At 42.6% G+C, this 27,136-nt stretch overlaps 1 long non-coding RNA gene across 7 annotated transcripts; it reads left to right on the top strand.

Moving 5' to 3' along the window:
• Positions 1 to 19,280: 19,280 nt before the first annotated feature.
• On the top strand, positions 19,281 to 22,677 carry LOC124703538. 7 transcript variants are annotated; one of them, XR_007003149.1, is made up of 6 exons: positions 19,281 to 19,528; positions 19,725 to 20,220; positions 20,710 to 20,885; positions 21,006 to 21,728; positions 22,267 to 22,399; positions 22,529 to 22,677. It is a non-coding gene; the product is annotated as an uncharacterized LOC124703538 (long non-coding RNA). The 7 variants fall into 7 exon arrangements; XR_007003150.1 differs by lacking the exon at positions 19,281 to 19,528 and having other exon boundaries at positions 19,637 to 20,045; positions 20,146 to 20,220; XR_007003151.1 differs by lacking the exon at positions 19,281 to 19,528 and having other exon boundaries at positions 19,637 to 20,220; positions 21,006 to 21,086; positions 21,403 to 21,728.
• Positions 22,678 to 27,136: the final 4,459 nt, after the last annotated feature.

The raw sequence follows: 27,136 nt of genomic DNA, 5'->3' as shown, positions 1-27,136 counted from the left end.
ATTCATCATGGAGGAAATGAGAAGAATCGATGAATGAACACCATCAGAATTCCACCGAGGAGAGTCTGGATCATTATGGTTCGAGAAAAGGATTTGCGTTCCAGATAACGCCGAAATCAAGGAAGTTATACTTAGAGAAGTGATACGTCTCCAACGTATCGATAATTTCTTGTGTTCCATGCCACATTATTGATGTTATCTACATGTTATATGCACACTTTATGTCATATTCGTGCATTTTCTGGAACTAACCTATTAACAAGATGCCGAAGTGCCGGTTCTCGTTTTCTGCTGTTTTTGGTTTCAGAAATCCTAGTAACGAAATATTCTCGGAATCGGACGAAATCAACGCCAAAGTTCCTATTTTCATCGGAAGCATCCAGAACACCCGGGAAGGACCGAGAGGGGGCCACGGGGCCACCAAACCCTAGGCTGGCGCGGCCGAGGGGGGGCCGCGCCGCCCTATGGTGTGGCCCCCCTGTCAGCCCTCCTGCGCCGCCTCTTCGCCTATATAAAGCCCCTGGATCAGAAAACCCGATACCAATTGACGAAACCCACAGAAACCTTCCAGAGCCGCCGCCATCGCGAAGCCAAGATCTGGGGACAGGATCTCTGTTCCGGCACCCTGCCGGAGCGGGGAAGTGCCCCCGGAAGGCTTCTCCATCGACACCGCTGCCATCTCCACCGCCATCTTCATCACCGCTGCTGCTCCCATGAGGAGGGAGTAGTTCTCCATCGAGGCTCGGGGCTGTACCGGTAGCTATGTGGTTCATCTCTCTCCTATGTGTGTCAATACAATAATCTCATGAGCTGCCTTACATGATTGAGATTCATATGATGATGCTTGTAATCTAGATGTCATTATGCTAGTCAAGTGGGTTTTACTTATGTGATCTCCGGAGACTCCTCGTCCCACGTGTGTAAAGGTGACAGTGTGTGCACCGTGTGGGTCTCTTAGGCTAGATTTCACAGAATACTTACTCATTGAATGGTATAGTGAGGTGCTTATTTATATCTCTTTATGATTGCAGCATGCTTGTATCACAATTTATCTATGTGCTACTCTAGTGATGTGTTATTAAAGTAGTTTTATTCCTCCTGCATGTGTGCAAAGGTGACAGTGCGTGCACCGTGTTAGTACTTGGTTTATGCTATGATCATGATCTCTTGTAGATTATGGAGTTAACTATTGCTATGATATATTGATGTGATCTATTCCTCCTACATATGCATGAAGGTGACGAGTGTGCATGCTATGCTAGTACTTGGTTTAGTCTATTGATCTATCTTACACTAAAGGTTACTTAAACATGAGCATTATTGTGGAGCTTGTTAACTCCGGCATTGAGGGTTCGTGTAATCCTACGCAATGTGTTCATCATCCAACAAAAGTGTAGAGTATGCATTTATCTATTCTGTTATGTGATCAATGTTGAGAGTGTCCACTAGTGAAAGTGTAATCCCTAGGCCTTGTTCCTAAATACCGCTGAGTTACTACTCGCTTGTTTACTACTATCTGCGTTACTACCGCTGAGTTACTACTGCTTGTTTATCGTTTCATTGCGTTACTACTCGCTGCAATATTACCACCATCAACTACACGCCGACAAGCACTTTTCCGGCACCGTTGCTACTGCTCATACTTATTCATACCACCTGTATTTCACTATCTCTTCGCCGAACTAGTGCACCTATTTGGTGTGTTGGGGACACAAGAGACTTCTTGCTTTGTGGTTGCGGGGTTGCATGAGAGGGATATCTTTGACCTCTTCCTCCCCGAGTTCGATAAACCTTGGGTATCCACTTAAGGGAAACTTGCTGCTGTTCTACAAACCTCTCGCTCTTGGAGGCCCAACACTTGTCTACAAGAATAGAAGCTCCCGTAGACATCAAGCACTTTTACGGCGCCGTTGCCGGGGAGGAAAGGTAAAAAGGCTCTCATACTACGGTCTCGGGTAAAGTATTTTTTCGGCGCCGTCGTGTGTGTGCTCAAAGCTATTTCCTTTAGATCCTGCAATTGCATCTTGTTGTTTCTTGTTTACACTAGTTTGGCATAATGTACAAGAGTGAGCTTCTTATTCTATTTCCTGATTTAAAACATGGATTGTTTGATGCGAAAATTAAAAAACCTATGAAATCTTCTTTGCATGCTGGTAGTAATATTAGTATGAACGCTTTGAACACCATTGTTGACAATAATATAGAAAGTTCTAAGCTTGGGGAAGCTGGTTTTCATGATATTTTTAGTCCCCCAAGCATTGAGGAGAAAATTTTCTTTGATGATACTTTGCCTCCTATTTATGATGATTATAATGATAGTGGTCTTTTGGTGCCACCTACTATGGAGAGTGAATTTGATTATGATTACAATATGCCTCCTATATTTGATGATGAGAATAATAATGATAGCTACTTTGTTGAATTTGCTCCCACTACAACTAATAAAATTGATTATGCCTATGTGGAGAGTAATAATTTTATGCATGAGACTCATGATAAGAATGCTTTATGTGATAGTTATATTGTTGAGTTTGCTCATGATGCTACTGAAAGTTATTATGAGAGAGGAAAATATGGTTGTAGAAATTTTCATGTTACTAAAACACCTCTCTATGTGCTGAAATTTTTGAAGCTACACTTGTTTTATCTTCCTATGCTTGTTACTTTGCTCTTCATGAACTTGTTTATTTACAAGATTCCTATGCATAGGAAGCATGTTAGACTTAAATGTGTGTTGAATTTGCCTCTTGATGCTCTCTTTTGCTTCAACTACTATTTCTTGCGAGTGCATCATTAAAACTGCTGAGCCCATCTTAATGGCTATAAAGAAAAGAACTTCTTGGGAGATAACCCATGTGTTATTTTGCTACAGTACTTTGTTTTATATTTGTGTCTTGGAAGTTGTTTACTACTGTAGCAACCTCTCCTTATCTTAGTTTTGTGTTTTGTTGTGCCAAGTAAAGTCTTTGATAGTAAAGTAAGTACTAGATTTGGATTACTGCGCAGTTCCAGATTTCTTTGCTGTCACGAATCTGAGCCCACTGCCCTGCAGGAAGCTCAGAAAATTATGCCAATTTACGTGCATGATCCTCAGATATGTACGCAACTTTCATTCAATTTGAGCATTTTCATTTGAGCAAGTCTGGTGCCATTTTAAAATTCGTCAATACGAACTGTTCTGTTTTGACAGATTCTGCCTTTTATTTCGCATTGCCTCTTTCGCTATGTTGGATGAATTTCTTTGATCCACTAATGTCCAGTAGCATTATCCAATGTCCAGAAGTGTTAAGAATGATTGTGTCACCTCTGAATATGTCAATTTATATTGTGCACTAACCCTCTAATGAGTTGTTTCGAGTTTGGTGTGGAGGAAGTTTTCAAGGATCAAGAGAGGAGGATGATATACTATGATCAAGGAGAGTGAAAGCTCTAAGCTTGGGGATGCACCCGGTGGTTCACCCCTGCATATATCAAGAAGACTCAAGCGTCTAAGCTTGGGGATGCCCAAGGCATCCCCTTCTTCATCGACAACATTATCGAGGTTCCTCCCCCGAAACTATATTTTTATTCCATCACATCTTATGTGCTTTTTCTTGGAGCGTCTCGTTTGTTTGCTTTTGTTTTTGTTTGTGTTTGAATAAATTGGATTACATCATGCTTGAGTGGGAGAGAGACACGCTCCGCTGGTTCATATGAACACATGTGTTCTTAGCTCATAATATTCATGGCGAAGTTTCCTCTTCGTTAAATTGTTATATGGTTGGAATTGGAAAATGATACATGTAGTAATTGCTATAATGTCTTGGGTAATGTGATACTTAGCAATTGTTGTGCTCATGTTTAAGCTCTTGCATCATATGCTTTGCACCTATTAATGAAGAAATACATAGAGCATGCTAAAATTTGGTTTGCATAATTGGTCTCTCTAAGGTCTAGATAATTTCTAGTATTGAGTTTGAACAACAAGGAAGACGGTGTAGAGTCTTATAATGTTTTTAATATGTCTTTTATGTGAGTTTTGCTGTACTAGTTCATCCTTGTGTTTGCCTCAAACAACCTTGCTAGCCTAAACCTTGTATCGAGAGGGAATACTTCTCATGCATCCAAATACTTGAGCCAACACTATGCCATTTGTGTCCACCATACCTACCTACTACATGGTATTTTTCCTGCCATTCCAAAGTAAATTGCTTGAGTGCTACCTTTAAACAATTCAAAATTTATCACCTCTTATTTGTGTCAATGTTTTATAGCTCATGAGGAAGTATGTGGTGTTTATCTTTCAATCTTGTTGGGCAACTTTCACCAATGGACTAGTGGCTTCATCCGCTTATCCAATAATTTTGCAAAAAGAGCTGGCAATGGGATTCCCGAGTCCCAAATTAACAAACTAAAAATAGACACTCCTCCATGGTATGTGATTGTTGGACGGCACCCGAAGGATTCGGTTAGCCATGGCTTGTGTAAGCAAAGGTTGGGAGGAGTGTCATCATAATAAAACTAAAATAAAAAGGTACTCCTTCATGGTATGAGATTGTTGGCGGGCACCAGAGGATTCGGTTAGCCATGGTTTGTGAAAGAAAGGTTGGAAGGAGTGCCATCCAAAAATAAAATAAAATGGGAGCCGCTCTTTGAAGGTTTGTCTGGCAAGGGGGTTAGAGTACCCGCTACCATTCGTTGACAACAACATACACCTCTCAAAACCTTATTTTTATGTTCTCTATATGTTTTCAAAATCAAAGCTCTAGCACAAATATAGCAATCGATGCTTTTCCTCTATGAGGACCATTCTTTTACTTTCAATGTTGAGTCAGTTCACCTATTTCTCTCCACCTCAAGAAGCAAACACTTGTATGAACTGTGCATTGATTCCTACATACTTGCTTATTGCACTTATTATATTACTCTATGTTGACAATATCCATGAGATATACATGTTACAAGTTGAAAGCAACCGCTGAAACTTAATCTTCTTTTGTGTTGCTTCAATACCTTTACTTTGAATTATTGCTTTATGAGTTAACTCTTATGCAAGACTTATTGATGCTTGTCTTGAAGTGCTATTCATGAAAAGTCTTTGCTATATGATTCAGTTGTTTACTCATGTCATATACATTGTTTTGATCGCTGCATTCACTACATATGCTTTACAAATAGTATGATCAAGTTTATGATGGCATGTCACTCCAGAAATTATCTTTGTTATCGTTTTACCTGCTCGGGACGAGCGGAACTAAGCTTGGGGATGCTGATACGTCTCCAACGTATCGATAATTTCTTGTGTTCCATGCCACATTATTGATGTTATCTACATGTTATATGCACACTTTATGTCATATTCGTGCATTTTCCGGAACTAACCTATTAACAAGATGCCGAAGTGCCGGTTCCTGTTTTCTGCTGTTTTTGGTTTCAGAAATCCTAGTAACGAAATATTCTCGGAATCGGACGAAATCAACGCCAAAGTTCCTATTTTCATCGGAAGCATCCAGAACACCGGGAAGGACCGGAGGGGGCCACGGGGCCACCAAACCCTAGGGCTGGCGCGGCCGAGAGGGGGCCGCGCCGCCCTATGGTGTGGCCCCCCGTCGGCCCTCTGCGCCGCCTCTTCGCCTATATAAAGCCCCTGGATCAGAAAACCCGATACCAATTGACGAAACCCACGAAACCTTCCGGAGCCGCCGCCATCGCGAAGCCAAGATCCGGGGGACAGGATCTCTGTTCCGGCACCTGCCGGAGCGGGGAAGTGCCCCGGAAGGCTTCTCCATCGACACCGCTGCCATCTCCACCGCCATCTTCATCACCGCTGCTGCTCCCATGAGGAGGGAGTAGTTCTCCATCGAGGCTCGGGGCTGTACCGGTAGCTATGTGGTTCATCTCTCTCCTATGTGTGTCAATACAATAATCTCATGAGCTGCCTTACATGATTGAGATTCATATGATGATGCTTGTAATCTAGATGTCATTATGCTAGTCAAGTGGGTTTTACTTATGTGATCTCCGGAGACTCCTCGTCCCACGTGTGTAAAGGTGACGGTGTGTGCACCGTGTGGGTCTCTTAGGCTAGATTTCACGGAATACTTACTCATTGAATGGTATAGTGAGGTGCTTATTTATATCTCTTTATGATTGCAGCATGCTTGTATCACAATTTATCTATGTGCTACTCTAGTGATGTGTTATTAAAGTAGTTTTATTCCTCCCTGCATGTGTGCAAAGGTGACGATGCGTGCACCGTGTTAGTACTTGGTTTATGCTATGATCATGATCTCTTGTAGATTATGGAGTTAACTATTGCTATGATATATTGATGTGATCTATTCCTCCTACATATGCATGAAGGTGACGGTGTGCATGCTATGCTAGTACTTGGTTTAGTCTATTGATCTATCTTACACTAAAGGTTACTTAAACATGAGCATTATTGTGGAGCTTGTTAACTCCGGCATTGAGGGTTCGTGTAATCCTACGCAATGTGTTCATCATCCAACAAAAGTGTAGAGTATGCATTTATCTATTCTGTTATGTGATCAATGTTGAGAGTGTCCACTAGTGAAAGTGTAATCCCTAGGCCTTGTTCCTAAATACTGCTGAGTTACTACTTGCTTGTTTACTACTCTTGCGTTACTACTGCTGAGTTACTACTTGCTTGTTCTTGTTTACTGCGTTACTATCTGCTGCAATATTACCACCATCAACTACACGCCAGCAAGCACTTTTACGGCACCGTTGCTACTTGCTCATACTTATTCATACCACCTGTATTTCACTATCTCTTCGCCGAACTAGTGCACCTATTTGGTGTGTTGGGGACACAAGAGACTTCTTGCTTTGTGGTTGCGGGGTTGCATGAGAGGGATATCTTTGACCTCTTCCTCCCTGAGTTCGATAAACCTTGGGTATCCACTTAAGGGAAACTTGCTGCTGTTCTACAAACCTCTGCTCTTGGAGGCCCAACACTGTCTACAAGAATAGAAGCTCCCGTAGACATCAAGAAGCCCATCAAACACCATATTCAATCCATCCAGGAAGTACAAAGATGTACATGGACCTAAAAGAGTTATTCTGGTGGAATAACATGAAGAGAGAAATTGCACAATATGTGGCGGAGTGCCATACTTGTCAAAGGGTGAAGGCAGAGCACCAAAGTCCAGCAGGACCATTACAACCCTTACCAATCCCAGAATGGAAGTGTGAAGAGATAGGAATGGATTTCATGACCGGACTACCCATGACCAATAAAAATAAGGACATGATATGGGTAATCGTGGACCGGTTGATGAAAAGTGCACATTTCTTAGCCGTAAACCAACAAGACAAGGGAGAAAAACTTATAGATTTATACATCAAAGAGATAGTAAGCAAACATGGAGTTCCCAAGAAAATAGTATCAGATCGAGGATCTGTGTTCACCTCAGCTTTTTGGAAGCAACTTCATGAAGCTTAGGATCTAAATTGGACTTTAGCACTGCATATCATCCTCAGACGGGAGGACAAACAGAGAGGACAAATCAGATACTCGAGGATATGCTTAGGGCTTGTGCCCTAGATTTCGGAGGATCATGGGAGGAACACTTACCTTTAGCAGAGTTTTCTTACAACAACAGTTACCAAAGCAGCATCAAGATGGCACCGTTTGAAGCTCTGTATGGAAGGAAGTGTAGGTCACATATCTGTTGGTACGAGGCAGGTTCAAGCAAGGAGTTTGATCCAGATTATGTGAAGGAGAACAACAGATAATTGATGTGATAAGGGATAGACTCAAGATAGCCCAAAGCCGACAGAAGAGTTATGCAGGCCAAAAGAGAAGGACATGGGAACCAAAGGTTGGAGACATGGTATACCTTAAAGTAAGCCCGATGAAAGGTCTCCAGAGATTCGGAGTAAAGGGGAAGCTTAGCCCTAGATACATCGGACCTTTTAAGATTCTGAGCCAGAACCGAGGGTTAGCCTTTGAATTGGATCTACCGGGAAGGTTAGCTCAGGTACACAATGTATTCCATGTATCACAACTAAGAAAATGTTTAAAAACCCCAGATGAGCCAGTATCCCATGATGAGTTAGATCTACAGCCAGATTTGACTTATATAGAAAAGCCAGCCAAGATTCTCGAGGAGAACTGGAAACAGCTCAGGAATAGAGCAATCAAATACTGCAAGATACAGTGGAAGCATCATCCTGAGAGAGAAGCCACCTGGGAGAAGGAGGAAGATTTAAGGAAATCATATCCAGAACTGTTCAGGTATTACAACCACAACTTCGGGACGAAGTTTTCTTTAAGGAGGAAAGGCTGTAATATCCTAGGTTTAGAGACGATCGAGGGGTAGAAATTAGAAAGGGATGTGCATTGCATTGTAAAAATCTGGGGAAATTTCGCGCTTTTATAAAAACTTGCATCTTAGGGGGACAAGTTTCTCTCACGACACCACTTAGGGTTAGGGTTTCGAGAGTGCGATAAACTTGAACCTATCTAAACTGAACTACGGTTTTCGAGAAGAGAGGGGAACAATCTACCTCTCAACTTAAGTTGCATGATTGAATTCAAACAAGTTGAGTTTGAATTTCAAATTCAAACATTAATTATATTTACCATAATTCAAATTGAGATAATTCATTAAACAAATAGATAATCAAGTATATAAAATAGTACATCACATATATAAAGCTCATTAAGGAAAACTTGAGCTTTATTGATAACCACACAAGATACATTGTCAATTTACAATATCCCAAATTGAATTATGAATATTACAACACCTTACAGAAATTAAATAATGAAAAAGAAAATGAAAATTACAAATATATGCAAATATATGCAAATGGCTAAACTAATAAATAAATTCTTCAAGAATTCTTGATCAACCCTTGATGAAGAATTTCTTGATGATCTTCTTAAAAACCTGCATAGTAAACAGCAAAGACAAGAAATACCATTAGGCCAAGTGGTAAAACCACTTGGCAGGTTAGCAAATCAAGTGAATTGAGAGGATAATCTCAACACTGCCGGGAGAGCCAAACCATGGACCAAGTCCCAACCTGTGAAACACACAGGCAGCTCACAGGCTGTGCTGCATGTCTCACAGCACACACACACACAACCAGGGGTGAAGTACCCAGGAAATGGAGAGCTGTCGACCAGGGAAGCAAAGGGAGACAGTATATAAACTTTTCACAGCCAAACCCTAGAAAATCCATCGACAGATTCTCCAAGGGTAAGCACAGCCAAAGCCTTAGAACTGGAAGAACTGGAAGAACACCAAAGCTCTTCCATCCATCCAAATTCACCAAACCATCCAGAACAGTTCCAACAGAAACTGTGTTGTTGAGCAAATCACCCGAAGCAATATCACAAGCCACTAGGAGGAGCAGGGCAAGCACAGAAACCATCCAGCAGAAGCAAAACCTCTACATCAGCACACTTTCTAGGAGCTGGAGTGAGGTATACCCAAGAATCATGAGCAATCAATGTTTTCCTCATACTAATACAGCATATGCATAAGTCACACAAGCCAGAGGGTTGAGATACCCTGTTTGTATCATCATTTGGCTACCAGCCATATGGTGCAAGCAAAATAAAGGAAAAACCATTAGGAAACTATCCAAGGGAACATTGATGAAGCCAACAGAATTATAGGTGGCTTCAAAGAAATCCAGCATGGATTTAATCCCTAACTAGCCATCCAAACTCACCTAGCACCACACAGCTAGTTACACCATCAGAATATAGACATCTAAATGTCTATTTTGTTTTCAACATCAAAAGCTACTGGAAATCCAGTCATGGATCAACCAGATAGCATGAGAGAGTCACAACAAAGCCACAGAAGGGGGAGCCACCCTTGGACAGCACCAAAGAGCTATCAGGGCCACCTCAAACCCACAGGATCACTCACCAAGCCACTGCATCATGACCCAATAGGGTTCAGCATGAGCTAGGGTACCCAACCAGTGGTTGGCATCCCTTTAGCTCTATTAAATCAATCTATAAGATCATCACTGCTAAGCAGTTCACCTCATTAATCCATTTAATAAATTAGAACTATACAGATAAATGAGACAGACAAATAAAGCATGCATCAGGAACTGCATATGATCCAATGGATCACTGCAAGCATCAGCAGGTGCTGGAACAAGCAAGAGCATGCACCAGCACAAGCTTGGGTGCCACACAGACACCAGGAGAAGCACAAGTGAGGCACCAAACCATAGGTCAGTAGACAACCACCAAGCATCTGATAATCATATGATCATCAGGGCTTGGCAGAGCATGCAAGAGCATGCTAGAACCAAGTCTAGTACTAATACATGCACCATAGATACTAAATAGCAACAACTCATGATTAATTGCATCACAGATAATCAAATAAACCATACATAATTGTATCTAGAAGCACACCATCAAGGGATGGAGTTGTTTAGCCAACAGCTGTGCTCAATAGAGCATTTCCATGAACCAGAGCACAATAAACAAACACATCAAGAGCACTGGCACTTGCCATTGGCAAGGATTCTTCACATGGATCAAGCCAGGGGCAGATATAGGAATGCATAGCAAAGGCATAGCATTAGTAGCAGTAACAGGAATAGCTGCAGACAAGCCATACAAGCATAGGCAAGCCAGGGCATAGAACATGCAACAGAAAGGCATAGAACATGGAAAGTAGAGCAGCAACAGCTAGTATCCATGGCACATAGAGCAGCAGCAGCTAGCACACCATGGCAGCACAAGAGGTAGCACGGCGCAAAGCACATAGGCGCAGGAGCAGCAGCAGCACAACAACCTGGACGTCAAGGCATCCAGTGGAGGAGGAGGAAGAACAGACAAGAGAGAAAGAGAGCGGAGCACATACCAGGGCGAGCAGACGGCAGTCACGGCCATGGCGGCCACGGCGGCACACGCCGGGCGCACGGCAGCACCAGGCCAGGCCAAGCCACGCCTCGACCAGCGCAGCAGCACCCAGCACCACTACGGCTGCACCATGACACCAGGAACGTCGGTGAGCGGCAGATCGCCACGGATCCGTGCGGCCGAGACGCCGAGAGGTTGGGGGTGAGCGGAGATGGCGGCGAAACACAGATCGACGCGGACCAGAAGGTGCGCCGTCGAACGGCGGCTCGATTGCGACCCATCTCATCGCCGGTGATGGCCGGAGTTGGCCGGGATAAATCGGCGAAGGCGGCGGCGACCATGGATCGCGAGCGCACTTGAAGAGTTAGGGTTAGGAGAGGAGATAGTGACGCGAGCGACTGGGTCGGTTGGACCGAGCCCAGTGGGCTGGTCCAACCTAACCAGTTCGGCCGCCTGACAGGTGGGCTAGAGGGGTATTTTGACATTTCAAAAATACCAAATTAAGTGAATCTTCACTGAATTTTCATAAAATAAATATAGCTCTAAAAAATAAATAAAAATATGAAAATCACTTAGCATAAAATTCTCTATCATAATAAAATATGAAATGGAATTTTTGAGACAATTAAAAATGAGGCATATTTAAATGCAAGGAATTAATCATTAAAAATTAAACCTTGTATTTTTAATGATAAAAATAAGTCCATAAATACTTTTGGACTTTAAAAACACCTTGACAACATTTCAAGGTAGTATTTTACCCTAAACAGAGTATCCCTAAATTGTTCTTAGTGATTACCTCTTACATGCATGAAATAATAAAGCATCGGGAAGGGGGGAACAAACCCTAAAAGCTGAATCATGCATAAATGCTTCTTTAACCATTGCAACAGAGGACAAGGGTCAGTCCACACCTTCGAACTGCAACACTCTGCAGTCTTCAGGCAAGTTCATCGCTTGCTCATGTCATTTGAGTATTTTTACCAAATTACTTACAAACTACTATACTTATCACTCTTGCATGAAAACCAAAGATACTATTTTTCATAACTATTAATATGACTATGTGGTTGGCAATGGAACCATGGTATGTGTTGATATGGTGGAGGTTCCATTGCAATGGGTTTATATCCATCTAGGATTAAACAACAAATGTCGTCCAGTGATTCTTGTGCCGTAAAACTCGTGTTAACCATAAGATCTGGAGTGGGACGGAGTAGTCAATTGTATTTCCACCTCTCGTACATCAACGGATGCGCTTACCGTAGCAGTTGTATCTCGCGAGAACAACCGGAGGGTGGGGATCCCTTCTAATTCCCCACAGTAATGCGGTCTATGATGGGTTGCATCTACCGGCGAAGGAGTTTATGGTAGAGCCCAGAACTGTTGTCGTGGGCGGGGGCCATCCTTAAGTGGTATAAGTACACCGGCAAGGACCCAGGGTCGGGATTGCAACAAAGGGTGGATGTGCGAGGTAGCAGAGGAATATAATTGGCTAGGACCTTATACCGGGTCTCACACCATCGGAAGTGTGGACGGGAAAGCTGCCCGGTTGGCACCAAGGTTGAGATATCTTATGGGTAAAGCAACACACCTTTGCAGAGTGTAATGAATCGTGACCTGTCACTCCCTGTTCCGGGTTTGGAACTGCGAACGCTGCCGGAAAGGAACTCCATGAAGTTCTAGTAAACCGGTGAAGGCTGACGGACATAGTTCTTATTAATAAAAGCAACCTTTTGAAGAAATGGTTATTAAAACCTGCATTGGTATTAGACTTTCTGGTCTAGTACCGTAGCTACTGTATTAAACACCTCTTTCCTAATATGAACTTGTTGAGTACGCTCGTACTCATACCACTCTTAAATCCCCTGCTTAGATTGCCTGAATCGACTTGAGGAGGACACCGGCAACCAAGAAGGAGCAGAAGACATCTGCTATGAAGAACCAGACCTCTCCAGAGGTGTAGAAGGTGTAGACTACCTTATAGTCTACGGAGCCGGGGACGGTTCCGAAGGAGAACAAGTCTAGGACCATGGAGTAGTAGTAGTAACCGAGCAGTGCGAACACTCTAGTATTTAGCTGCTCGTGTGGAATAAATGTATAACCTGCTAAGACTTCTATATCGTAAGTTAAGTCGGGTTCACCTGGAACCCAGGAGTATTCCTCTCTGGACCCAGGAGGAACTCCGTGATAATATGTACATATGGTTTGGAATAATAAAGGAATGAGTTATGAACCAGCTATGTTCTGTTGTACTACTATGAGGGATGTAATATTTGCGGATTGGTACTCCGTGAATGTTATATCAACGACTGTCATACTACAACATGCAGTGGTATGCAGGGTCACCACAACGATATTGCGAGCGGCGAGATTGGAGCGGCTGGGAGGTGCGGCGAGTGATTGGGTGCGGCAAGATTGGAGCGGGAAGATTGGAATGTAGAAGGAAGGAGAGGCGCTATTATTGTACAGCGGCGGCAGGCGAAGCGACAACGGGGAATTGGCCGCAATAAACGCCGGCGCGGATGGCCACGCGGCCATGCACGACGAGACGTGTCACTACGTCGCCTGGCAAAGCTGGACGCCATTAACGTCGCTTGAGCAGAGGTAGGCGACGGGGTTTAGACTTTCGTGTCGCTGATGCGTTGGTCCCGCCACTCACCGCTTCACATTTCGTTTTGTCTGACATGCCCGGAGCGTCCCCTGTGGAGCGGGAACGAGCTCGGGCTCCGAACACCATCAGATGGAAAGGGCTTTTCGGTGCGGCCGAGGGTGGAACAGAATTTTATCCGGTGCGCCCAAATATCTTTGGGGCGGACGCGGGCTGTAAATGCTCTCATGCGCACGCTGCTGCGAAACTCTGCCGCAGGCCTGCGTTCCATCCCCATGTCCCGTCGATTGCATCGTCGCCGACGGAATCAAGTCCGCTGCGCACTCTCGCCCTACAACTACATCTCTGTTGTTGCTCATCCACGATGTTGTCTCGTGCAAGCCGGTGGAGGAAATTAACCATCGGAGGCCGCGGAACCGTTGTTGGACTCGATGTTTCGTGGAACGTGAAGACAAAGTCTTTGCGATCTCGTCGGCTTGCGACCCCGGCGAATCGGCTGCACTCTCCGCGACCAGCCGCCCCGCCACCCACGGCGGTCCGAACAACCACGGCCAGCTCACCCAAGCCTAGCCTCCCTGGCTTGAAGAGTTCGCGGAAGTCGAAATTCGTGCAGCACTCGACATCCACTCTGCTGTTTCAGAGACATCCAACAGGTCGCGATCTCGGCTTCATCAGGGTTTCGATCGCGGACTTGTTCGGCTCCCTAAACTGCATAAACTGCTGCTTCTTGGAGACCGCACGAGGAAGTTGATAACAAGGAAGATGCATAGACGCCCATCTCCTCTTCGTATGTATGACCACCTGCTGTTCGGAATTTGCAATGCTCACTTCTGGTGCTATATGTTTCTACATCAACTCTGTTTATGTTCTCTGACGAGAACAGAGGAACCTGTAATATATGCTTAACTAATAATATGAAGCTTCTCTTCTGAATTTCTGCACAATAAGCTCGACTTCTCGTCCGCCATCTGCTCGGAACTTCAGATACTGCGTCCCACTGATCCTTGGCTCCATCTGCTTCAGCCATGTGCTACTTGGATTGTTGATGCAGCTTCACAAACCGTAGTTTAATTGCAAGGAAGAACATATGGTTTGATTCAAGTCATGAGGTTACCTGAGCTGCATGTTGACCAAGGATAGAAGGAAATAGATTACAGCTACAGCTACCGCTGGTTTGAATTGAGTAAGCAAATTACTTCTATAAATGTTCAAAGACTACCCTCTCAACCAGGGGGTCTGAGAGGGGCAAATGAATCTGGGTCGTTGGTTTTGTCCAGCCACATCCCACTTTTCACTACAGCCGTTCGATCGGTAGTTTCTTTATTTACTCGCGCTGCTTTCGAACTATTCAATGACATGTGGGGCTAGAAACGGGTGGGGTCCAGCGGTCAGCAGCACAGGTACGCGATGCTGGTCGTCGCCTTCCTTGGCCCCCCTTTTACCAGGATGAAAACCTAGATCGAACCACTCCCCAATCAGCTCGCTCCAGTCCTCGTCCCCGCCGCGGCGCCGCCTCTCCTCCTCCTCTCGTTTACCCTCGGAGCGACAGAGGCAAATGGACGTGCCAACTGCGGCGGCTCGACACGGGCGGCGAGGGTCCAGGGCGGAGGCGACCCGTCGTGCCTCCCGGCCGGCTCGACACGGGCGGCGAGGGTCCGAGGCGGAGGCGACCCGTCGTGCCTCCTCCTATTCTCTCCGGTGGCCTTCTCCGTCTTCGCCATCGTCCTTCCTCCATGGCGCCCCAAGCTCTCCAAATCGAAGGGGATGAGCCGCACGTACGGCGGGAGGAGCTGCGCACACGGGAGGAGGATGCGCCAGGGGTTGGTGCAGCGGGCGGCGGCGGCAGGCGGCGGACAGGAGCTCAGCAGCCGCACGGGGAACTTCGCCGTCCGCTCCAGCATGGCCGCCGGGTTGTCCGCCACCTCCGTCCACGACTTCACCGTCAAGGACAGCAGGTCCGCTCTGAACTAAATCGGGCCGGAGGGTGGATCTTCCTGTCAATTTCGCTGCACTAATGGGGATTAGTCATTAGTGGTTTTGGTTCAGTATACATCAAACATGGGATTCAAGCTCATACTTACATAGCTCGTTGCTCCTTTCCTTGTCCAAGCAGGCTCAGTCTATCCAGGACTTATGCAATTAGATCTTCTTCGATAGGTGGCCGCACAGGGCTTTGTCTTGGATATTGTTTTCACTGCAAGTCTTTGTCCTGCAAATGCAAGCTAGGATCTCTGGTCTTCTGAACCGCCACCTGACTCGAGGCAACATATTAGACCATGTTCATCGGCATCAGAGGCCGCTCTCACTGCAGTCTGATATATATCAGGAAACTTTTTGCTGATCCGGTAATTACCGTCCTCATATGCAATTATGAGCCACTAAGTTTTGTCACTTGCTGTACTTTTAGTCATTATTTTACTGCAAAAGATTATGATGATGAATTTATGATTTTGTTTTGGAAATGTACAACAATTTACTTTATAGTTTTCATCAACTTTTAAAGGCTAAATCAACCTTGAAGCTTACCTAAGGTTCTCCCATCATGGTATATTCATTTTGTAGCTAATATAGAAACTAGAAAGAGGTCCAGATGTGCCTTGGTAGTGCTTTTGAGGAAGTCACATTGCAATTTGTTTTCTCATACTCATTAAATTTCTCATGATGTATAATGACAGGATATTATCTGTCTTCCTAGGGCGTTCCGTTTTCTGCAGAAGCCGAGTATGCAGTGATTTTTCTCAGATGCGCAACTACTTAGTAAGCCATGTGCTTCACTCAACTATTGTGTTTGAATGTATTTCTAGGATTTAAATTTCACAATTATAAAGTCCCTCTTGAGTTAAAGCTGATTATTGTCATCATGTTATATCTATTCACTGTACACTGCCCACTATCAGAAGATATCTGCATGATTCCCCTTAAGAAGCTGAAGAGTTCGTCTACGATGTTTGGCAGATACAAATGGTACTCCCTGATTTTAAGAACTTGCAATATTTATCTGGTTGTTCTATCTTGTGCTCCTTCATTTTTCCTTTGTTTACTCCAGAGGTATTTACCTAGGATGCTTTTTTATTTAAAAAATCATCACTAAAATTTCACCTCTTGGATTGTCATTCTGAAACAATATATAGTCAGATGTTTACATTTAAACAATGATGAGGATGGTTCTTATGATTCCATTATACTTGTCCATGTCAATCCTAATTTGTCAGGCAATCTGAGCAGACTGTAAGATATGCAAACCACATGGGCCATAGTGGCATGTAAATGAAAACTATTTAGGCATTTTTCTGTATACTCAGCCTGCATTTGAACTGAATTTCAGAACCTTTATATACAATCAGAAACCTGATGCTCCGATCTTTGTTCTAGCACTAAACCTTCACAGAAACCTGATGCTCTAGCACTGAACCTTCACAAAAACCTGATGCTTATATACAATCAATTTACATGCTCATGCTAATCTACAGATGTTTCAACTTTCTATAGCATCTGCAGATCTTAGAAGAATGCCAATGATTGTTAACCAGAAAGTTAACCAGTAATTGGTTTGCTATAGCATCTGCTTACTGATTGAAATTATTGAGATTTACTCAAATTGTCTGTACCCTTCGTCAGGGCCAGAGGCGGCCAGCGGGGTCGACCGCGTGTCCTTGAGCGCCGCTCTCTTCTTCTTCTTGCTGCCGCCGCTGCTGCTTTGTTTCTTCCTCGACCGGTCGCCGACAGAAGTACCTACAGTTTGTGAACACAAGAGGTCGTGCGAGCACCTGGTGGAGGCTATATGGCGCATTCTTACGTTGCATACGAGGGAGCAGAAGCGGAAGGTGCCGACGAGGCTTCGCTCCCAGAGCTCGCAGCTGTTGGTGACACCCTTTCCGGGCCTGGACAGCGGCTCTCGTTCAAGAACACCACCTCGGCCTCCTCTACTCCTGGAGCGGTAGCGGAAGATCGGCGGGGGTGAGCTCTCGCCGTCGACGTCGAGCGCGCGGGCCCAGCTCCGGCGCGGGACGGGGACGGGGACGGAGCTCCGGCGTGGGACGAGGTGTCGCGGACGGCCGGCGTGGTGTGGGCTCACCGTCGGCGTCGAGCTCGCGAGCCCAGCTCCGGCGCGGGCCGGGGACGGAGCTCCGGCGCGTGACGGGATTATCCAGGATTTTGATTTGAGGATCAGGTTTGAGAAGAATCAAATCAGCAAGGGGGTTTATTGTTTTGATTTCGCCATTTGCGCCATTGTTGTCGGTTTTTCTTATAGAATCTTTCTTCGCCTTTTATTTATCTTTATCATCACAATGCGAAATGAAGCACCCAAGCATTCTTAAAAGAAGTTAAATGTCCAAACAAGAGGATTTCTCTATGAACTTTTCCTCTTTGTAAAGTTTCGGTTCGTGCTGGTGCTTGATGCAGGTGGTTCAGATGATTAATGGGTTTTTCTTCTGTATGCAGAGAAGGAAAAGGATAAAGGACATGCTCACGGCCTTATAGAATCTGGTATCCAACCAAGGTATTTTACCTATCCCGATAAGAAGCCCGACCTGAAAAATTGGTATTGTCTGTTACCTCAATTGTTAAAAATTGAGCCAGCGTACGAAGACTAGAGAGCCTAATCAAGAGGACCAAGAGGTATATTTCCTGAAGCCCGCACTTGCATTTGTTTTTTCAAGCATTATGTATAAGCTAGAGTTTTTTGGGCTCATGTGCCTGTATGCAGAAATTTATCCTTATTATTTTGCCATACAGAAATTTATCCTTGTTATTTTGCCGGCCAGTGTCTGAGACGCTCCATGCTTTTGGCTGCACAGATAGTTAGGAGATTCCTATATTGATGCCGCGTTTCTATTCCCTGTCATCAAAATTGAAAATAATGCATTAAATTTTGCGGCACAGGATGTTGTGGAGGCATCATTAGTGCGATGATCGATGGATCTCGAGACAGAAGCCAACAAAGCTGGTACTGACGAGGGCATGCAGGTTGTACCTGAACCATATTTACTTATTAACAGTCTCTACTTCTATTTAGTAGATTAACATTGTATTGTACCATTTAGTTGTTAATCACACACATTGTTAGTGGATGTTGTCTAAAAATAGTTCCAGGGAATATTGAATTAGCTATTTTTTATATCCATGTGATGTGACGGTATCTCTCGTGGCTTGAACTCTCAGTATATGTATTTACCAATTTTATGCATTTCTATGTGTTTCTAGGCTTTGTGCAATAGGATTTGATCATTTTTTTCCAATATTTACTTTAATCTAGGGTGCCCACTGCCCACTACTATCAAAGATACGTCTGACAATTAAATCCTATTACCTCCAGGTTTGTTTATGGTGGTCAAGCGCAGTTTTTTAATGGTGAGACCCGTTCGGAACCAAGGCATTGAAACAATGGTGTTTCTGATAGTGTTGGTGAGAATTGCGACGCCTCACAGGTACAATAATACAATCCTGCTGATCATTTATTTTTGGGGACCTTGCTGCTGATTTTAACATTCTGATATTTATTAGTGTTTTCAGTTCCTAGCGGGATGGCATCGACCAACTTTGCGGATAATAATTGACTTTCTCTGCTTTTCCTGGATGTATGGGAGGATGATAATAATTGATTTATCTTCAATGATTTTATCTCTTTGTTCTGTCCATTGCAGGTCTTTGGGCAAAAAGATAAATTAAGCATATGTTGATGAAAAAGGACATATCTGCCAAAGAACATGGCAGCTTGTGTTGATGCCCTTGAGAGTTTGCCAGCCTTCTTAAAGTATATGTGCTTAATTTCTTTTGTTACTATTTAGCTCGATGCCAAAATTTTGTCAAGGATATGTTCTATTTTTCCCCCGGTTCATATTTGGAGACTAAAAGAGCAAATATTTGAGTTGCCAATTTGATATGCGGAATTTGGCTTGGTTTTCATTGGCTTCTTTTAGGCACAAAACCAATCAGGACTTTTTCTTTTGCAGCATTTATTTGCTTTCTGTGTTTCTGCCTTCTCATTGTTGCATGTTCCTTTTGAGGATCCTCGGGTTGCTGAATTTATTCATGAGAATTTTCCGTCAGGAAAGCCACATGATTAGGTACTTTGAGTCATGCTGTTTGTGTGTACACCGTTGATGACACAAGCTCATCTCAGTGTTTTTCGTCACATTAACTAATAGTTCAAGTGTTCTATATCCGAGTTGATGACCGAATCTAAACTATTGTAAATGTATGTCTGTTTTCTTAGCAAGGGCCAGAGCTAAGTAACAACTATTTGGATATGTCTCTTTTCAGACTGCTTCTGTTGAGTATACAAGCTTTGGAGATCATGTTCAGAAGGCTGAAGGACTCGCTTTTCGCCGAGCTTGTGCCCCTCTTGGTCACTTGCCTTTCATCGGTATTTCATAATTAACTCATGTGTAAAGGTACTTCTCTTGACTGGCTTTCTGGCAACAATGGTGATGCGTGTGCTCAAAAACGCTTCATCTCAAGTAAGATCTGAAATGTGTATTCTATTTTCACACATGGATCGTCGCCTTAAATGTTAGTAATACGTGATGTCATAGGTGCTTACTGTTGATTATTCGTGGTGTAGACTTTTGGAGATATATCTTGGTGCGCAGGAACTTGCCCTTCATTCGTATTCCATGATGTTGAAATATTAGCTTTCTTCCATTTCTTCTTTTGTTGCTTACAATTATTATTTCCGTGGCAGTGACACTGCGTCCCCTACACAAGCATAGTCCACGCATTCTGCAAGGCCCGGAGCTGAGAATGGCGTGCCTAATTGGTTGTCCATTAGTACCATGAACAATAAATCAATGTTATTTTGTGCCCTAATATCTTACGGATTTGTTGTGTGACTGGTGTTGATATTGACCTGCATCCCTTGAACTTGATCAAGAATATTCTACTGATCTATTGCTTCAGAAGTTTCACCATAACAATTGATTTTATTTGAAGTAGAATAACCTTTCAATCGAGTCATTTTCCTATTTTTTACATGCGCAATTCTTCATGATATTGTATTTTTGTAATTAATTCTCGTGCATATGTAGTTTGAGAAAACTGTTAATCAACAACTGTCATGTTGAACACCTGTGTGAAAGGTTTTGTTCCAACATACTTAAATAAGTTGTTTTTGCAACTCTTTAGCATTGTGATGGTCTTGATCTATTATCTTAGCATCATGTGGCAAGTCTGACATTTTTTCAAGGATTCTTCTCACATGAAGCTTAAAACGTGTCTCTTTTTTTTTGTTATTGAAACCTCAAATCAGGTGGGAGATGAGTAGTCATTGGTTCACTTGTCAAATTTTGGGCATCAACAATAATATGGTCTCAAGTGGATGTTGCTTGATGGATTCGAGTCATCTTCAACAAGTGGAAGACCCAAGTTGGTTTGCATCTCTCCTCCTCTTGGATTGCACGATCTATGCAGGACATTCCCATCGAGGTTTGTTTTTATACAATACTATAGCACCAGATTTGATCTGTGACCACCCTATTTTTATATTCTACTTTGTAACCGTATTGTTCATAATTGTTTGGCTGAGCTTGGTAATATTGTGGCTAGGCAGGGCTATACATATGAATGAAGCTGGCTCATGTGAGGTTTCAGTTCAGGGCCTAGGCTAGGATCCCTGCTTCTAAGAATGTGGGTTAATTTCCAGGCACCTTTGCTTTGATACGGACCTGATCGTGACCTACAAATAGAGACTCCAATCTAAAGGAATCCGTTCATTTGTTCGTTCATGTCGATTTTGAACTAGAAGAAAACTGCTCTAATCTATTTGAAGTCATGATTTAACCTATGTAAATGTTTCCTCACCTTTGGTAGTCAGTCTCTCTGTACATTTTTTCCATATCCATTTGATTCTCTTTGTTTCCTGGTAGATTTTTTTTATTTGAAATTAGTAACCTCTGGCGCATGGCCCATTAGCACATGATAATTACTTCCATTTTGGAAACAGTTTAAACAACAGAGCTCCTGCCATATAAACTTGGAGCGACAACAAAACAAGGTCAGTCATCATACTTAAAAAGTAGGTGCTTTGCTTAACTGAAATTAACACGATCAATTAGGTTAACCGTCAAATTTGCTTAACTTGGAGCTGACTACGCTCGTTGCGCATCTGTGCATGTACGTGGAGATAGGGTCCTCATGGTGGTGACGACTAACGATGAAGGAGGAAGGGGGCTAGGTGGTGGAGGCGAGGACGGTGGTTCTGGTCGACTGTGCCTGCCCGTCTCCGCGTGGTCTGAGTGGCACTACTACTGTGATATGCAAGCACCTCAGGTGTGTCTACATCCCTCAGTATTTCCAATGATGCATGCCTTATTGTCTACGTCACTCAAAGTAGATTTATGGAGACGCATGTGTTTTCCCTGAGATAAAGGTCAGTGTACAGATGGACTCATTGACATTTATGTTTTGTTCAAACTGTTGTAATGTCAGATGGACTAACTGACATTTATGTTTTCTCTCCCTTCCCAATTTATGATGTAGAGAAATTTCTTAATAGCGTTAAAAGGAAAAAAGGTTAAATGCATTTTTTCTAGACATGTATATATTTTTGTGTTCTAAAATGGCTACTAAGAAGGGCTTCTTCAAGATGATCCGTAGAAAGCAATAATAAAATTTGAATATGGTGCAACTTGCAATTCACGAGTTTTAAGAGAAGCATATTATTTCAGCACATACACTTAAGATGAGGATTTTTTATGCTATTTGAATTGACCACATGAGTTGAATTGGCTTTGTTGCAATACTACAAGTGCAATATAATAATATTTGAGGCCATTTAATGGATTGAACAATGCTTGTGAAATTGCAGGATGAGTCAGGTTGCAAGCGGGGCGGGATATCCCGCTACCCCGCTGGGCCGCCCCGCAAAATACACCCGCGAAACTCCGCTGGGTCGACCGCTTCGTTTTGGATGCGCCTTGTGTGTTGGGATGAGGCCTAATGTATTTTCAAGACTATCAATTATTAAGCGATAATTCATGCTGCTTGTTGTGAAATGTCATGTTTATCTTCACATTTTAAGTGTGGCACATCATGTAAACTAATACAACTCATATCTCTTAATTTTACAGGAATGGATAACTTCCTAATGACCCTAAAGATCAACTTCCCAGAATGATATCCAATGCTCGGAAGGAAGCTCATCCTAGCATGCAAGGGCTCGGAAAGGGCACCTGGGGCAAACTCGAGGATTGGGCCACGGACGCGACGAGTTGGTGAAGGAAGCGGGGGTTGTGGGGTGGCTTTGCTGGAGCGGTGCCCTTAAAGCGCACCACCATGAGCCACCCATTAACGGGGTAGGCTCCGACCTGAAGGAGGCGAGAGCGGCCAGAGAGGAGACGGACGACAGCGTGGCCATGGAGGCCACTGACACAAGCTTAGGGAGGAGTACGGAAGCTTTGGGGATGGCGGCACGATGGCGTCGGCAGCCCCAACTCCTACATGACAAACAGGGGTGGGAATAGGGCGACGAAGGTAGGCCGGATCTGGCTTCAGCGGTTGGAGAGGATGTCGGGAAAGGAGATCAGACCACTAATTAAGTAGCAATCATGGTGTTGTCATGTTGTAGCGACTGAACTTAGAAGCAAGCTGTGTGGTATTGGTTCAGGTTCAGGTCCAAGGTCCAGGTCCCTCCCTCTGGTCTAAAAACTTATAGTTACCTAAATATTGTAAATGTATGAGCTGGCAAACGAAGGGGCCATTTTCTTGTTCAAACTAACCACAGACAGCAGCGCAAGCTGCGGTCAGCACTGACGCCCGCGATTGCCGATCGATCAGCCAGCAAGCTACTTACAATTGTAGGTACGCGGGATGGTGCGGGATAATGCGGCATGTCGCACTATCCCGCGCTAAGTATAGCGCTCTGTAGCTACAAGCCGCGAGTCCGCAAACAAGATTGGGCTCAAAACGATGCAGTAGTGCCAACAATTGTTGAACTGCCGATCCCAAATTACTGTTGTGAAAGTATATAAGGTCTCATCCTTTTTTCTCTTTTTGGCTTAGTGAAAATGTTTTTTCCTATTGCAGATAACTTGTGCTGAATTCAAGGGATGATACATATATCTCTACAGATATTGTGCAGATGTTTTAGTGCCTATAAAAGAGTATCCAACTTATATATGGTTAACTGTCGAGAGACTGATATTGATATTGCATTTATGAATTAAATACAATGCAGTTTTATGTCTTTCTGTACATTGAACACATCTTTCCTATAGAATATGGGAAATGACACATTCTTTACATATTTCATCCAAGTATATGGTTGTGTTTATGAAATTTACCATGGTCACCATGAGTATGCGTAGTGGGCCATATTGTAATCCATGGACATATATAAAGAAGCGTGGGACAATATTGCGTAATTAACACAAGCAATTATTTCACTAAGTCTAAATGCCTCAATAGCCATAATGTAATCACATACCTTGAGTAATGTCTTGCTTTTGCCATTTGCGCCGATGCACAACCGGTCATCTATGGCATGTATGTCTACTTTTTTTTAGTTAGTATGTATGTTCTATTTTCTCAAAAACATAGTGAATTCTTGGACAACCAAACAGATATCAGCCGAGTAAAACTTACATTCTTAAAAAAGATTGCCTATATAGGTTTATGGGCTCTCAAAGACCTACTGAACTTTTGGACAGATAAACAGATATTAGCACCATGAAACATATGGTTATAGTACTGTCTTGCATTTGCCTGTGCGCCGGGGCGCACCGGGTCATCTAGTAATTTAAAGGCAAAGATTTCAAAGATTAGATTAGAATGGCAATCGTCGCCCGTCAGCTGCACTCGACGGAGGTACACCGGAATTTGGTGTATTCCGGAACTCGCCACTCTACACATTTGCCGGAATAATCTTAATTTTTTTTTGTTTATTACTATGGCTGGTGTACACTATCTAAGGAAAAAAGAGAAGGCACCAAACATGCTGCAGATGTTGCACATGGAAAGCACTCCTAGGAGAAGCAAATTTGCTCCTCACTTGACGCTGGGAACACAAATTGCTTTATTTGTTGAAGATAACTCCATACGGAGGAATACTAAGACACATGCTTGGAATTTCCTTATTGACGATATCTACAACTTGGTTGCATACCAAGAAAAGAATTAAGCGGCTCTTTAATTGCGGAATTCTATACTTCATTAAGTGGGAGGACTATCAATTATGGATTCTATTCTTTCATTGCGGCATTTATAGTATATATCGTTTCCACACTCCCACTAGAGGTTTAATCATTTTATCTTACGACTTGGTCACATATCAAGGAACGGAATTAAGTGGCATATTAGTTCTGGAATTCTAAACTTTACTGGGAGGGTTATGGTACTGCATCAACATCATTATGTTATTTTTGGATACTTCCAATAAAGGTCAAATTATATATTTCATTTCATTACTTCATGATTGCACTTGATATGGTTATTTATATCTTTTATTTACAATACAAGTCGGAATGTCTTTGGTTTACTATGAACATCTTATACCGAAGTGGAAAATCAGTCCATCAAAGGATTTAAAAGTGTGTGCACTGATTGGTGGGGGAAGTATACTTCAGGAATATTTATATTAATCTTATTTAAAGAGCATGGAATTATGCACCATTGTATTATGGCATATACTCCACGGTTGAATGGAGGAATGCAACACTTGGCTATTCCCTTGATTATTTGGAAAATGAATTAAATACTACTATTTGTTCAATAGTTCATTATCTTTGACAATCAAGTAACCGTTTGGTGGACTGGAATGTATTTTTGATATGTTTGATAGTATCTATATGATATGCTATATTACTAGAAATCACATTTCGGGAATCTAGTGGATGCAATGGTATCACTTTTAGTCTAGAAAAGAAATGCGGTGGAAAGTAGGAATACACTATCCTTATATGAAGGTTGGAATTACTAGCAATCATGCGGCACTGGAATTTCATGTGGAACACTATTATAATCCCAAAGGAAAACACAAGTTAAACTTCCAACACTAACATGCTTAGGAAAAGTGGGAGGAATTAACATGGTCCATCTTGTCTATATGCTCTTTGCGGAATTCACTCACTCTATGTTTTAGAGGAACAATTATACTCATATAAAGGACTTAAATCCATTAGTAATGTCAACTATGGGTGGAAGCATTGTGGGAAGGAATAAACTCTATGAGGAATAATAAAAGTTTGGAGACTTTTATCTAACCAAACAACCGCATTCCTATAGGTTGTAAATGAATTTATTTACAAGAATGTTTAATGCAACATGCTTAGTGGAAACCACAATTCTAGGCTTGTTGTTAAATGCTTTACACAAAGGAAATATTTGTACTTTGCGGAAACTCATTCTCCTATGGAATATATGTTTTACTTCTCTGGAATTTGGAGAAAGTGGGAACAAAGGCAGGGTTTGCTAGCTGAATATATCATTACATGGTCTTGGAACAAGCTTCACATCAATGGTATATCAGGTCTTATGGTTTGTGTACTGATGGAAGATTATCATATACAAAGGTTAGTATGAATTATTTTTGTTATTACTATATGTCCTAACAATGCTCTTGCTGCTTACAAATATCACATTGATAGAAGTGAAAGCTTGGTTTGTTTCTAAGTTTCATATGAAAGGCCTGTTGAAGCTTCCGTTGTTTTGGGAGTGAAATTACGTAGAAACTCTATGGAAACATGCAAACCTGTCAAGTACCTTTTGATAAAGGGAATGCTACTCTAGGAGGAATTAAGTTTGCACTCCCGAGGAAAAAAGGAAGAATAATTTTCATCCCATAGTTATTTTGGGACATTATTCATGCGACCTAATCTTAGCCATGCCGGTGGAATTAATGCAATTTTGATTAGCATTGTAAATCACACTTGCTGGAATTGTCATCAAGTGTAAGACGAATCCTGGAAAGAAGATCTCTGGTATGAAGAAATTGTGGATTGTTCATCATACTTTGATAGTCACAGCCTTCAGCTGCATGAATACATTGGTGTCATTATTTGGCAAGACGATCTCCGTACAAGGTAATATATTTTATGTTATGTCTTAATATTTACTTTTGTAAGTTCTTGTGGTGCAGAAAGGAAACACGATTTAAATGTTCCTTCATTATAAAATATGAACACTTTGATGCGCTTCAAGCATTAAAGGAAGGCATGAGCTAAGGGAATTATTTATATATATAATCGTGCTCGTGGAAGATGCATCATAACCTGTTACTTTGTGATAATATGACTCCAAAACTCATAAAGTATATATGCAATATGAATGCGTTGAGGGAATCTTTTGACCATGTTAATAGCATGGGAATTCACTTTGTTGCATAAAATATTTTCAGCCAAGTCGAGATGTTGGAATTTATGGCTTGCAATATTTTACATGTTCACTACATTGTTATACTTGCGGAATCAAAACCTCGATGTGGAATTATACATGGAAATAACAGGGAATAATAGATGTGGAATTGTACTATCTAGAATTTGGAGTCTATATAAAGATCCTTACCCTCTAGCCTCAATATGCATTGTGAGTGGCACCACCGATAAGGCGGAGAAATAGAGGGTAGACCGAATAGCTCCTAACCCTAATTTTCTACAATCTGCACTTGTTTGTTGGCTATCTTTCGAATATAAGGATGAACCATTATCAGATCACAACCTTCTTTTGTAGTTGCAAATGCACCA

Source organism: Lolium rigidum, chromosome 3 (assembly GCF_022539505.1).
Source record: "Lolium rigidum isolate FL_2022 chromosome 3, APGP_CSIRO_Lrig_0.1, whole genome shotgun sequence".
Classification (NCBI taxonomy): Eukaryota; Viridiplantae; Streptophyta; class Magnoliopsida; order Poales; family Poaceae; genus Lolium; species Lolium rigidum.
Note: the sequence above shows the minus strand (reverse complement) of the source record. Positions and strands in the feature narration are given on the sequence as shown.